At 46.4% G+C, this 13322-nt stretch overlaps 1 long non-coding RNA gene across 1 annotated transcript; it reads left to right on the top strand.

Annotated features, from left to right (window-relative positions):
- The first annotated feature begins 11259 nt into the window (after nt 1-11259).
- Nucleotides 11260-12453, top strand: LOC130331590 (uncharacterized). Its single transcript, XR_008874512.1, has 2 exons — nt 11260-11965; nt 12066-12453. It is a non-coding gene; the product is annotated as an uncharacterized LOC130331590 (long non-coding RNA).
- The last annotated feature ends 869 nt before the right edge of the window (nt 12454-13322 follow it).

Raw genomic sequence — 13322 nt, 5'->3', positions numbered from 1 at the left:
CTGCATTGCTGTCCCCATAGACGGCAATGCATTTCTGGGTGGTTCTTTTGGGAGATCTGCTCAGAAGTGCATTGACATCTATGGGGTTGGCAATGCAGGCCGCGTAGTCCTAGTGCCGCCAGCTTGCCCAGAAATTCCACAGTGTTAACCCAGCCTTAGAGTCAGAACTATTGGAGCGTGGTCAGACCAGAAGATAATTTTAATCTCAGAAGAGATTGCCACATCTAATAGAAGTTTAGTAATCAGAAAATAATCAATGCGGGTATAAACCTGGTGAAGATTAGAAAAGAAAGTAAAGTCAAGTTCTGTGGGGTGCTGTATTCTCCATACGTCGTACAGTGAGTGTTGAGCAATCGTACGGCATATGGAGGTTGGTTCAGCAATTGAGTTATTTGAGGCAGAGTCCTCCGATGGCCATATTGGGTGATTAAAATCTCCCAACATGATCCCCCCGTTCCCTATCTCAAAAAATGTAGCTCTTGCCAAAACTGCTTTAAGGAATTTATTTTGTTTAGTATTTGGAGCATATTATAAACCTACCCTCTTCGTCTGTTTCAGCTACGGCATTGGTTAGATTCACTTTCTTATTAATTAACAATGCTATTCCCCTTTCTTCCCTGGTGCTGTGGCCTGATAGATGTAGGGAAACATTTTATTATGCAGTCTATAAGCGTCCTGGGGCCTAAGGGTACGTTCACACGAGCGGATCCCTAGAGCGTATTAAGCTGAGGATCCGCAGCTGAAGGACCGCTGTATGCTGCCTTTACAGGTGCCTGCTTGGAGCGGCAATCCGCCACTACGAGCAAGCACACTGCAATGTGCCAGTGGCAGCGCGCATGCACAGTATACTCGCACATCGTGGCTGCTCTCGGCCTAGCTCAGGGAGCAGGGGAAGCGGCCGAGATGTGTGCGAGTACACCGCGCATGCGCAGCATCTCGCACATCGCAGCAGTCTGCCTGCTCGTAGCGACATATTGCCACTCCGAGCAGGCACATCTAAAGGCATCCTGTGGGGGTCCTTCAGCAACGGATCTGCAGAGTAAAATATGCTGTGGATCCACTCGTCTGAACGTACCCTTAAGTGGGTTTCCTGCAGGCAGAATATATCTGCCTGTAGGATTTCTGCCTCCTGCCAGACTTTGTTTCTTTTGTAGGGTGAGTTTAATCCCCTACAGTTTAGAAATACCACCCTAATGTCAAAGTTCCTCAGCATCACCTGGATATCTAGTCATACCTGTTGTTGATTCAGGAGCCTGACTGTCGCAGGTGATTTCTAGGTGATTCTTTTTAATAATTTCAAAAGTTAACTGAAGAAGGAAAGCAGAGAAAAATATAACAGTAACATTACAGCAGGAAAAAATAACAGTAACATTACAGCAGGAAAGAACTGAAAAAAGGAAAAAAGGATAAGAAAAAAAAACACACAGAAAAAGTGAGGACATGATGTGATTTTAGTACGTACCTGTCAGACAGTAATGGACATGCTTAGGAAGGATCTGCACTTGTCTTGGGACTAAATGGCTATGTCATGAGATTACCATAACACTGTGGCTAGCTTTTTGTGAACTGGTATTTCCTGTTTGAGTTTTCCTTTTTTGCTTACAAATCCCATAATTCCATTTTTCTCCCTCCCACACATCAGCCACCACACCCATTGAAACATAAAGGAGCTGCATCCATTCAAAAGACCTGTGGTTTTCAATTAAGGTGCCTACAGCTGTTGCATTAGTTGTAGATTGATCTCTCTCTCCCACCAAGCGATCCCTCCACTCATTGAAGCAGACAGACTCCCTGTCATCAACTGACTAATGAGTCAGGTCTTGGCCGCATTGCAACCTGGGAAAAATCAGAGACAACAGTCATTTTGTATGCTGGTAAAAATAAATATTGTGGTGAAAATCACATATGAATTGTGAGAAAACCGTCACACACAGGTATATACATTATATTATGCAGTCTATAGCGATTACTACCGGCACCACTCTAGGGTGTATTCCACGTGTTGCATTGATAGAAACGAAACACAAGGAAACAGCACAACAAGCCGCACAGGTGCGTCCCGGGTGCAATAGCGCTAGTCAAAGGCAAAGCAAATAAACATATGAGAGAGATGTGTAGAAAAACGCAGCACTCACCGGGTTAGATGCAGATAAAATCAACTTCTTTATTCAAGAGACAAACAGCGGCTGGCTTGTGCAGGGGAGCAGGTAAACAGGCGTGCAGGGGGGAGGGATATAGGCGACGGACCGTATCGTGCACCTAGCACTTCGTCAGGCCATACCTGACGAAGTGCTTTTTTTATCTGCATCTAACCCGGTGAGTGCTGCGTTTTTCTACACATCTCTCTAATATGTGGATTTACATTATATTATGAACTACACTAACTTTACAGCCCCTGTAGCATAGTCAAATAAAAAAATTCCTGGAATACCCCTTTAAGCATTATGCCATGATTGCTTGTCCACAATGGCTATATAGTCCCTTCCTATTTTAGGCTGCTCATATATTGTTTAGCGCTCTTTTTCTTATAAATCACTATTGTCCATTCAGGCTGGATATATTGAGAAGAGGTTTCCCTGTTTCCTTCTGCTCTTGCTGATTGAAGTTAATGCCCCATTGTGTACATAGTTCCATTAAGGAGTGCGGAGTAGCCGCGACATAGTTTTTCCCTCTATATGTCAGGAAGCCCCATTTATAATAAATGTTATGGTCTCGGATCAGTCTGGTTCCCTGTGCAAACTCCCAGCGTCTGGCCATTGTGACTGCGGACAGGTCAGGGTACATCGCGAGATTTCTTGTAGCAGTGGTCTGTTCCTTGTGGCTAAGAGTATTTTTTCTTTCACATGAAAGAAATGGATACGCAGAATTGTATCACTTGGGAGTTCCATAGGGATTCCTTTTGCTTTCGAAAGTCTATGTTAAATAAACATGCCAAGTGTAATCCCTGCCTAAATAAATATTTTCACAGATGATTGGAAAAGGCTGCAGATGTGCTATATATTTGCATAGTTGGGGTGTACAGCACTTGGCGCATTTATGTGGTGACTTTCCGATGGCATATATGGCTTTCTGCGCTGGCAAATGGATGTGGTTTTCCTAGGTGCACAGTTTACGCACTGATTTGTGACTTGCAACTTCTGTATAAGTCGCACAGTTTTGCACAACAACCACTCCGGCCGGGACTAGGCTGATTGAGAAGGTACAGGGGGGATCAGAGGGGGAGGGGGATTGGAATGGCACAGGGGGGATTTAAGGGGGGGGGTCTGAAATGGCACTGGCACCCTGCCTGTTCAGCAGCTCGGGTCGCAGCCACTAGGGCAGGTGCAAGGATTTTTGCCACCGTTAGCAAAACCTCATTTTGTGGCCCCCTTGGCTCTGGACCTTTGCCCCGCCCTTTGGTCTCACCCCTTATTTGCACCTTCCACCTTTTTAACCCCTTCCCGACCTATGACATACCTGTACGTCATGGGTGGCAAGGTGTTCCCGACCCATGACATACAGGTACGTCATGGACATTACTGCCGCTACTCGCGGCATCCCGCAGCGCCCGGTAAGATGGTGGCTATCACTGATAGCCAGCCATCTTACCGTGCGACCACGGGGGGTTTCGTCCCCCACCCCCCCCAGCGATCGCTGCTATCAGCTGGTCAAATCTGACTAGCTGATAGCAGCGTTTCGCTATGAAAATACTTAGCAGCGCGGTGTGTGAGTCCCGATCACGGGATTCGGGACACACACCGCTCTGCTAAGTGTCCCTGACCCGTCCCCCGGCGTCACTTACCCGTCGAAGCGGTGTCCCGAGCGGTCCCGGCATCCTCCGTGCGGTCCCGGCGTCCTCCGTGCGGTCCCGGCGGTGAGTTTCCAGCAGCAGTGCGGCATCTTCATTGGCAGCAGTGAGATTGCCGTAAAGCGATCTCACTGCTGCCTCTGAGAGTTTCAAAACTGCAACTCCCAGCATGACCAGACAGCCTTTGGCTTTCTGTGCATGCTAGGAGTTGTAGTTTTGCAACATCTGGAGGTCCACAGTTTGGAGACCACTGTATAATGGTCTCCAATCTGTGCTCTTCCAGATGTTGCAAAACTACAAATCTCAGCATGCTCAGTCTGTCCAGGCATGCTGGGAGTTGTAGTTCTCTAACATCTGGAAGAGCACAGATTGGAGACCATTATACAGTGGTCTCCAAACTGTGGACCTCCAGATGTTGCAAAACTACAACTCCCAGCATGCCCAGACTGCCCAAGCATGCTGGAAGTTGTAGTTCGGCAACATCTGATCCTTCAGATATTGCCGAACTACAACTTCCAGCATGCCTTGGCAGTCTGGGCATGCTGGGAGTATTAGTTTTGCAACAACTGGAGGCACACTAGTTGGGAAACATTGTCCGTTTCCTACCTCAGTGCCTCCAGCTGTTGCAATTGTTGCAAAACTATAACTCCCAGCATGCACTGACAGACCATGCATGCTGGGAGTTGTAGTTTTACAACAGCTGGAGGCACACTGGTTTGGAAACACTAAGTTTGGTTGCAAAACACTTGAAAGTTTATTACTTAACTTAGTGTTTCCAAACCAGTGTTCCTCCAGCTGTTGCAAAACTACAACTCCCAGCATGCACGGACAGCCAAAGGGCATGCTCGGAGTTTGCAACAGCTGGATGTTTGCCCCCTCCCCCCAATGTGAATGTACAGGGTACACTCACATGGGCGGAGGTTTACAGTGAGTGCTGCAAGTTTGAGATGCCGCAAATTTTGCGCTGCAGCTCAAACTTCCAGCGGCAAACTTGCTGTGAACCTCTGCCCATGTGACTGTACCCTAAAAACACTACACTACACTGACACTAACCTAAAATAAAAAGTAAAAAACACTACATATACACATACCCCTACACAGCCCCCCTCCCCAAAAAAAATGAAAAACGTCTGGTACGCTACTGTTTCCAAAACGGAGCCTCCAGCTGTTGCAAAATAATAACTCCCAGTATTGCCGGACAGCCATTGACTGTCCAGGCATGCTGGGAGTTTTGCAACAGCTGGAGGCACCCTGTTTGGGAATCACTGGCGTAGAATACCCCTATGTCCACCCCTATGCAAATCCCTAATTCAGGCCTCAAATGCGCATGGCGCTCTCACTTCGGAGCCCTGTCGTATTTCAGGGCAACAGTTTTGGGACACATATGGGGTATCGCCGTACTCGGGAGAAATTGCCTTACAAATTTTGGGGGGCTTTTTCTTCTTTAACCCCTTATGAAAAGGTGAAGTTGGGGTCTACACCAGCATGTTAGTGTAAAAAAATTAATTTTTTACACTGACATGCTGGTGTTGCCCTATACTTTTCATTTTCACAAGAGGTAAAAGGGAAAAAATACCCTCTAAATTTGTAACGCAATTTCTCCTGAGTACGGAGATACCCCATATGTGGGCGCAAAGTGCTCTGGAGGCGCACAACAAGGCCCAGAAGGGAGAGTGCACCATGTACATTTGAGGCGATTTGCACAGGGGTGGCTGATGGTTACAGCAGTTCTGACAAACGCAAAACAATAAATATCCATATGTGACCCCATTTTGGAAACTACACCCCTCACGGAATGTAATAAGGGGTGCAGTGAGCATTTACACCCCACTGGTGTATGACAGATTTTTGGAACAGTGGTCTGTGAAAATGAAAAATAAAATTTAATGGCGTCGGACGGAAAATTAAAAAGTTACGGCTGTTGAAAATGAATGGCAGAAAAGGAATTTTGCTCAGAAAAGGAAAAAGAACATAGAAAGCTATATAAACTGGGTATCGCCACAATCGTACTGACCCACAGAATAGATATAACATCACTTTTACCGCACAGTGTACACCATAAAAAAAATTTTTAAATGCCAGAAATTTTCCAGTTTTTCACAATATTTTGGAATTTTTCACAAACATTTCTGCATGTGTCAACAAAAATGCACCACTTCTATAAAGTACAATATGTCACGAAAAAAGTCAGAATCATTCCGCTCAGAAAAAGTGTTCTAAAGTTATTACCATTTAAAGGGACACATGTCACATTTTTTTTAAAAGAGCCTGATCATTAAGGTAAAAAATGGGTCCGTCCTTAAATGGGCACTGTCATGAAATAAAAAAATTGATATGTTGTAGTACTTAAGTACTACAACATATCTCTAATATAGTTTAATTAAAAAAAGTGATTTTAAACCAGTTTAAAATCACTTTTAAATTCGGCCACTAGGGGTCGCCCTCCTAGTGGCCGAATGCATTCGGCAGTGACGTCACTACAGAATTTCGTCTCATTTGAGCCTGGCAAATGAGTCGAAATTCTAGTCACTGCGGTGCTCGCTCCCGCCTGTCAATCAAACAGGCGAGAGCGAGCACAGTGAAATCCAGGGCTGCGCATTGGCTCCCTGGACTCACACACTGGCCGCCTCCCTGCTGCATATTCTCCCTGCAGCAGGGAGGCACATGGCTCTCACCTCTGCTTACAGCCCCGGCTCCAGTGGGGATACGCCGCCTCCTCATTGCTCCTGTCATTGCCGGGGGGAGCGCGTTATATGGAGCAACAAGTGTATGCCCGGCTTCCTGTCATGCTCCTACACTCTGGTAACTCTCTCTATGGTTCTGGAGGACTTTCAATCCTCCAGAAACATAGAGACAGTTTCCAGAGTGTACGGGCATGACAGGAAGCCGGGCATACACTTGTTGCTTGCTACGGACCCCCGCTCATGGTCCGGCACAGGTGAGGGGGAGGGGGAGGGGGGCGATATTGTGAGGGGGAGGGGGGCGATATTGGTCGGGGGCTGGGTGTCTTCCAACACAGGGTGCCTCCAGTTGTTTCCCCACTACAATTCCCAGCATGCCCTGACAGCAAATAGATGTCAGGGCATGCTGGGAGTTGTGGTGGTGAAACAGCTGGAGGCACCCTGTCCTGAGAACTATGGGCGGAACTCGGCCCCCAGCAGGCATCAGTGACGTGGTGCCTGCTGGGGAAGTCTGCCTGGTAGTGAGCACACTACCAGGCAGACAAAATGCCATTTTTAAGATAATAAAAAAAAAAAAAAAAAGGCAGGGAGGGGGTTAGGGATAGATGGGCAATAGGCAGGGACAGAAAAAAAAAAAAAAGAGGATGGTGGGAGCTACCCTTTAAGGGGTCTAACAGGTGAGCGGTGCAAAGGGGTGAGACTAAAGGGCGGGGCAAAATGAGGTTTTGCATAGGGTAGCAAAAATCCTTGCACCAGCTCTGGTGGCCGCGGCCCGAGCTGCTGAACAGGCAGGGTCCCTGTGCCATCTCAATCGCCCCTTTTATCCCCCCCTGTGCCATTTCATTCCCCTTCACATGAATTGTATCTCTTCTATCACTTCCTGTGATGTCACGCATTTATAATTAATTATGCAAATTAGCATGGCTGTTTTTGTTTTTTGTTTTTTTTGCAAGAAAGGTGAAAACCCTAGCAGGCATCCCATTGCATTCTGTCAGTGACCGGCACCTTCTGTAGGACACAGGCAAACAAAGCGCCCGTTGCTTTCAATGGGCATGACGGGTGTCACAGAAAGAAAGCCATTCACTGCGGCATCTTGGTCATTAGCTCGGTCAGTCTGGTCACGGCCGGAGTGGTTGTTCCGCAAAAGTTGTAAGTCATAAATCAGTGCGTTAACTGTGCACCTAGGAAACCACGCCCAGTAAGTGCCCGCTGCATTCGCCAGCGCAAAAAGCCATATTTGCCATCAGAAAGCCGCCAAATAAATGCGGCACGTGCTGTACGCCGCAGCAATGCAAATATATAGCACAGCCTGCAGCCTGTTCCAAGCTGTTGTGAAAACAATCATTTAGGCTGAGATTACACTTGGCGTGTTTCTCATAAAAAAACACCATGCTCGTTGTGGGCACATGTTAGGTTGGAATCAATAGGGTAACATGAAACACCAGACACTAATGGTGTTTTCATCCTTTTTGGGTGTTTTTAGGGTATCAAATCTGTGGAATGCCGAGAGAAAAAAAAAACCCAAAAAACTGCCTATAATAATGATAATAATAATAATAATAATACACATTGGGGGAGATCAGTGGCGTTGCTAGAGTTGGTGTCACCCGGTGCGGTAGAAAATGGTGTCACCCCATACCTTCCCCCCCTCAGTAAGTTTTTAGCCTGTTGTGACAGACACCATTGTTGTAGCGCATTGTGAGAAATTCCGGTATAATAATCAGATATACCAGTTGCCACAGAATAGGAAAGTGTTAAAGAAGTTTTCACCATGTAAATATACAGCTCCCAGAATTACTTAAAGGGGTACTCCACTGGAAAACATTTACTTTTATATCAACTGGTGCCAGAAAGTTAAACAGATTTTTAAATTACTTCTATTTAAAATCTTAATCCTTACAGTACTTATCAGCTGCTGTATGCTCCACAGGAAGTTGTGTAGTTCTTTCCAGTCTGACCACAGTGCTATTTGCTGACACCTCTGTCCATGTCAGGAACTGTCCAGAGCAGGATAGGTTTGCTATGGGGATTTGCTCCTACTATGGACAGTTCTTGACATGGACAGAGGTGTCAGCACAGAGCACTGTGGTCAGACAGAAAATAAATTAAAAAAGAAAAGAACTTCCTGTGAATCACTTATACAGCAGCTAATAAGTACTGGAAGGATTAAGATTTTTAAATAGAAGTAATTTACAAATCTGTTTAACTTTGTAGCACCAATTGATAAAAAAAAATGTTTTCCAGTAGAGTACCCCTTTGAGCAGTGGTGAGGTTATGCTGGGAGTTGTAGTTTCACTCACCATAACTGTAGAACTTACAAGTGACTACAGCTCTGATAGGACATAGAGAGGAGAATGTACAATGACATCAGTGACTATAGGTGACGTCTTCTCTATAGTCTTCCATTATCTAATTCAGATGGTACATATCGCCTGGTCCAGCTAAAACTTCTCTCTGCAGAATGTGACACCCAGACGTCTCCTCACTATGTCAGCGCATTCTCATCCTCTATATGAAAACAAGTATTATTATAAACCTGCCAGACACTGTATCCTCTAAATATAATACTACTATACACTAGACTCTTTGATTATAAACCTTCCATACACCGTACCCACTGAATATAATAATACCACACACTGTACATTCTGAATATAATACCAACACATACTTTACACTCTGAATATAAATCTGCCACATACTGTACCCTCTGAATATACCGCCACACACTGCACCCTCTGAATATAAATCTGCCACATACTGTACCCTCTGAATATAAATCTGCCACATACTGTACCCTCTGAATATAATACCGCCACACACTGTACCCTCTGAATATAATACTACCACACACTGTACATTCTGAATATAATACCATCACATACTGTACCCTCTGAATATAAATCTACCACATACTGTACCCCTGAATATAATACCGCCACACACTGTACCTCTGAATAAAATACTACCACCCACTGCGCCCTCTGAATATAATACTACCACAAACTGCGCCCTCTGAATATAACGTTGCCATACAGTGCACCCTCTGAATATAATACCACAACCGCAGTAACAACCCTCAACATCCGTTAGCTGATGCTATTACCAGGGAAGGGGGGTTTTGGTGGTGTTGCTAGTGGATGATGGGGGTGCTACTACTGGGGGGTGTTGCTGGAGGATGATGAGGGTGCAACTGGCCATCCCCCCTGGCAGTATCACCCCCATCATCCATCCACAGGATCATCCTCCTGGCAGGAGCACCGCCATCATCCACCATCAGGATCTGCTGATGGAGGTGCTACTGCTGGGGGGGGAGGGGTGTTGCTGGTGGATGATGAGGGTGCTACTGCCAGGGGGGGAGCATTAGGTAGGCAGCAGTTCCCCCACTTTAGGTAGGCAGCAGTTCCCCCACATTAGGTAGCATATTGTCCCCACATTAGGCAGCATAGATTTCCCACATTTGGTACATGTTCCCCCACATTAGGTAGCAATTTCCCCACATTAGGTAGCACAGATTCCCCACATTAGGTAGCAGTTTCCCCACATTAGGTAGCATAGATTCCCCACATTCGGTAGCACAGATTCCCCACATTAGGTAGCATAGACTTCCCACATTTGGTAGCACAGATTCCCCACATTAGGTAGCAGTTTCCCCACATTAGGTAGCATAGACTCCCCACATTAGGTAGCATAGAATCCCAACATTAGGTAGCATAGACTCAGCACATTTGGTAGTAGTTACCCCACATTAAGCCACAGGTTCCCTTGCAGGTTCCCCACAATGGGTCAAAGTCTCCCCACATTAGATCGCTGTTTAACCCCCCACCCACAAAAAAAACACATACAACACATAGAGAGACACACACACAAACACACACACAGTCAGAGAGACACACACTCACAGACAGACACACACTCAGAGTCACAGTCACACACACACAGTCACACACAGAGTCACAGTCACGCACACAGAGTCACACACAGAGTCACACAGTCACACACACACACAGAGTCACACACACACACAGTCACACACACACACACAGAAAATAAGGCATACTTGGCACACCAGAAAGCCTCGTACATAATTCCAATACAAGAAATGATTGTGGGCAGGGGTGTAGCGCTCCTGGGTCCCCCTGCAACACACAAACACAGTCACATACACACACACACACAGAGTCACACACAGTCACATACATACACACACACACACACAGTCACACACAGACAGAGATAGCGACAGACAGAGTGACAGACACACACACTCACCCATCCAGCGCAGCGCTCCTTCTCTCCTGGCGCCCTACGAGTGACATCACTGACGTCCCATGCGGTGGTGCTGACGGACGGGCGCACAGCGGCAATTGAGGCCGGGGGCGGGCAGCTGACGGACGGGCGCACAGCGGCGATGAAGGGCGGGGGGGGGGGGGTGCTGACGGGCGCACAGCGCAGGTGAATGCCGGGGGGGGGTGCTGCCGGTCGGGTACAGACGGGGGGCGTCGGTGTAGCTGGGGGGGGGTGCTGCGGAGCGTCTTGCTGTCACCCCATTAGGTTGGTGTCACCCGGTGCGGGCCGCACCCACCGCACCCGGGTCGCAACGCCACTTTTCCTCTGCACAGGTTTTGATAAATCTCCCCCAGTGTTTTTGGTAAAAACTCCACAAAGATGGCATCTTGGAAGAATAGAAATGAGGAGGGGGGGGGGGGGGGGGCAGTTTTTGTGGTGTTTTTTTTTTTGCCCCAAAAAAACTCAAACAAAAATGATGTCTGTTCCTAGGCTTAGGCTGGGATTAAACACAATTAATGTGTGGCGTTATTCAGAGCATGCCCTGGGAGTTTTAGGACAGCTCAGGGCCTGCTGGGTGTTGTAGTTTTGTAACAGGTGGACAGCCACAGGGGATCACTGATGCAGTATGTCAATCTAGGGCCATGGTGTCTGATCTTGAACTGGCAGCAGGAGCCACGACCACTTTAAATCAATGGCTGCCGGGACGTCTGACGAGTGACATCCTTTGCTCCAGACCGCAACGTCAGGGACGTCACTCATCAGACATCCCGGCGGCTAGCGCTGCTCATTGCTCATTGAGCCTGCCGGAGCCGCGCTGATCTATGTAAGAAACCTATGGGCCCAGGCTGTTGGGGCCACCAATTGATATTACAAATACTGAGTGTCTGGTTAGGAGAAACAAATATTTCACAATGATAGGGAGTAGCGCCATTTTAATAAAAAAAATCCCCCAAATCCCTTAGATAACAGTCATACAGAGTATATTAGAAAGCTTTTTAGATTTTCAGCCAATCAGAGAGCAGCACTGCTCAAATAGAACTCCCAGGAGGTAACAGCGTGTCACACATGTGATGTCATAACCATTGTCCACCAGAGAGCAGCACTGAGCAGATATAACACTGCTCCTGCTCATTCTCCATCAGTGAGGGGCCGGTGCTGGACACTGTAGGGACGCGGGAATGTGAAGTCAAAAACATGACTGTGACTGGTAAGTATCACATTGTTGTGTCCAAAAGGATTTAGTGCAGTTCCATGTGCATTTCTATAATAAACATGTAAATAATCTCTCTTTTGTTTTCCTATCTTAGATGCACTATTTCCAGCATGTGGAGTAGCATTTCCGGACTTAAAGCAAGAAGTTGGATGATGGCCTAGATTTCCGGACCTACAGCAAGACGTTGGATGATGGCCTAGATTTCCGGACCTACAGCAAGAAGTTGGATGAAGGCACAGCCCCTCGAATCACGAACATACACAGACACATTGGCCCAAATTCTAGAGGTAACCTCCTTTAGTATGCCCAGAGGAAGGGCAATACAGTAGCCATGGATTCCCTACAGGTTTCCTCCCCTCTGGAGGTTTTTCCTGTCCTGAGTTAGTTACTGTACGCTCTTTGTGAGTGATGGGAGGTTACATAAATCCCTACACAAACACTTTAATAAATAATAAATAAAGTTTCCCTTTTTTTAAACTGTTCTTTAACTTGTTCGACTCATTTATTTTATTTCTGTGTGTGAAAAACAGTGTTAGTAAAATGTAAATGACATGATTTTTTTTTTCTTTTTTTTAAGTGTCTAAAGCTGCTCGATCTGCACAATGCAGAGCCGAGAGAGGCAACTGGTGTTGGGTGGTGCAGTTGCCAAGGCAACCATAGGACACCCAGCAAGGTCCGTGCACAAGCCTTTTTTTTGATGAACGGGTCTCATGCAGTGAACTTGCTAGGGGTCATACGGTTGCAAAGGATCAACTTTTGGCTACGTGCACTGGCCCTTAAATTGGTACTTTGTCTCTAGACATCTTATCCCCTATCTAAAGGACAGGGGATAAAATGTCTGATCGTGGAGGTCCTGCTGCTGGGACCCCAGCGATCTCCATGCAGCACCTGTTGTTCTAAACAGTGGGGGAGATTTATCAAAACCCGTCCAGAGGAAAGATTGCTGAGTTGCCCATAGCAACAGATTCCTTTCTTCATTTTTAAAGTGGCCTATAAAAAATGATTAGTGAATATGTCATTTGTGAGAAACATAACAATAAATAATTCAGTAGGGGTGGCCCGCAAAAACATTTCTGAGGGGTTGCCTGAGCCCAAATGGAGGTGGTGGTGCAATCTTCTGTTCTTGCCTCGGGCACAAAAGGAGCTAGATACAGCTCTGGATTCATCAAAACCTGTGAAGAGGAAAAGTTGTCCAGTTGCCCATAGCAACCAATCAGATCGCTTCTTTTATTTTTCAGAGGTCTTGCTAAGAATGAAAGAAGCAATCTGATTGGTTGCTATGGGCAACTGGTCAACTATTCCTCTTTACAGGTTTTGTTAAATCTCCCCAATAATTATTACAACCATGTCA

Source organism: Hyla sarda, chromosome 1 (genome assembly GCF_029499605.1).
Source record: "Hyla sarda isolate aHylSar1 chromosome 1, aHylSar1.hap1, whole genome shotgun sequence".
NCBI classification, from domain to species: domain Eukaryota; kingdom Metazoa; phylum Chordata; class Amphibia; order Anura; family Hylidae; genus Hyla; species Hyla sarda.
This window is presented reverse-complemented; position numbering and strand designations above follow the sequence as displayed.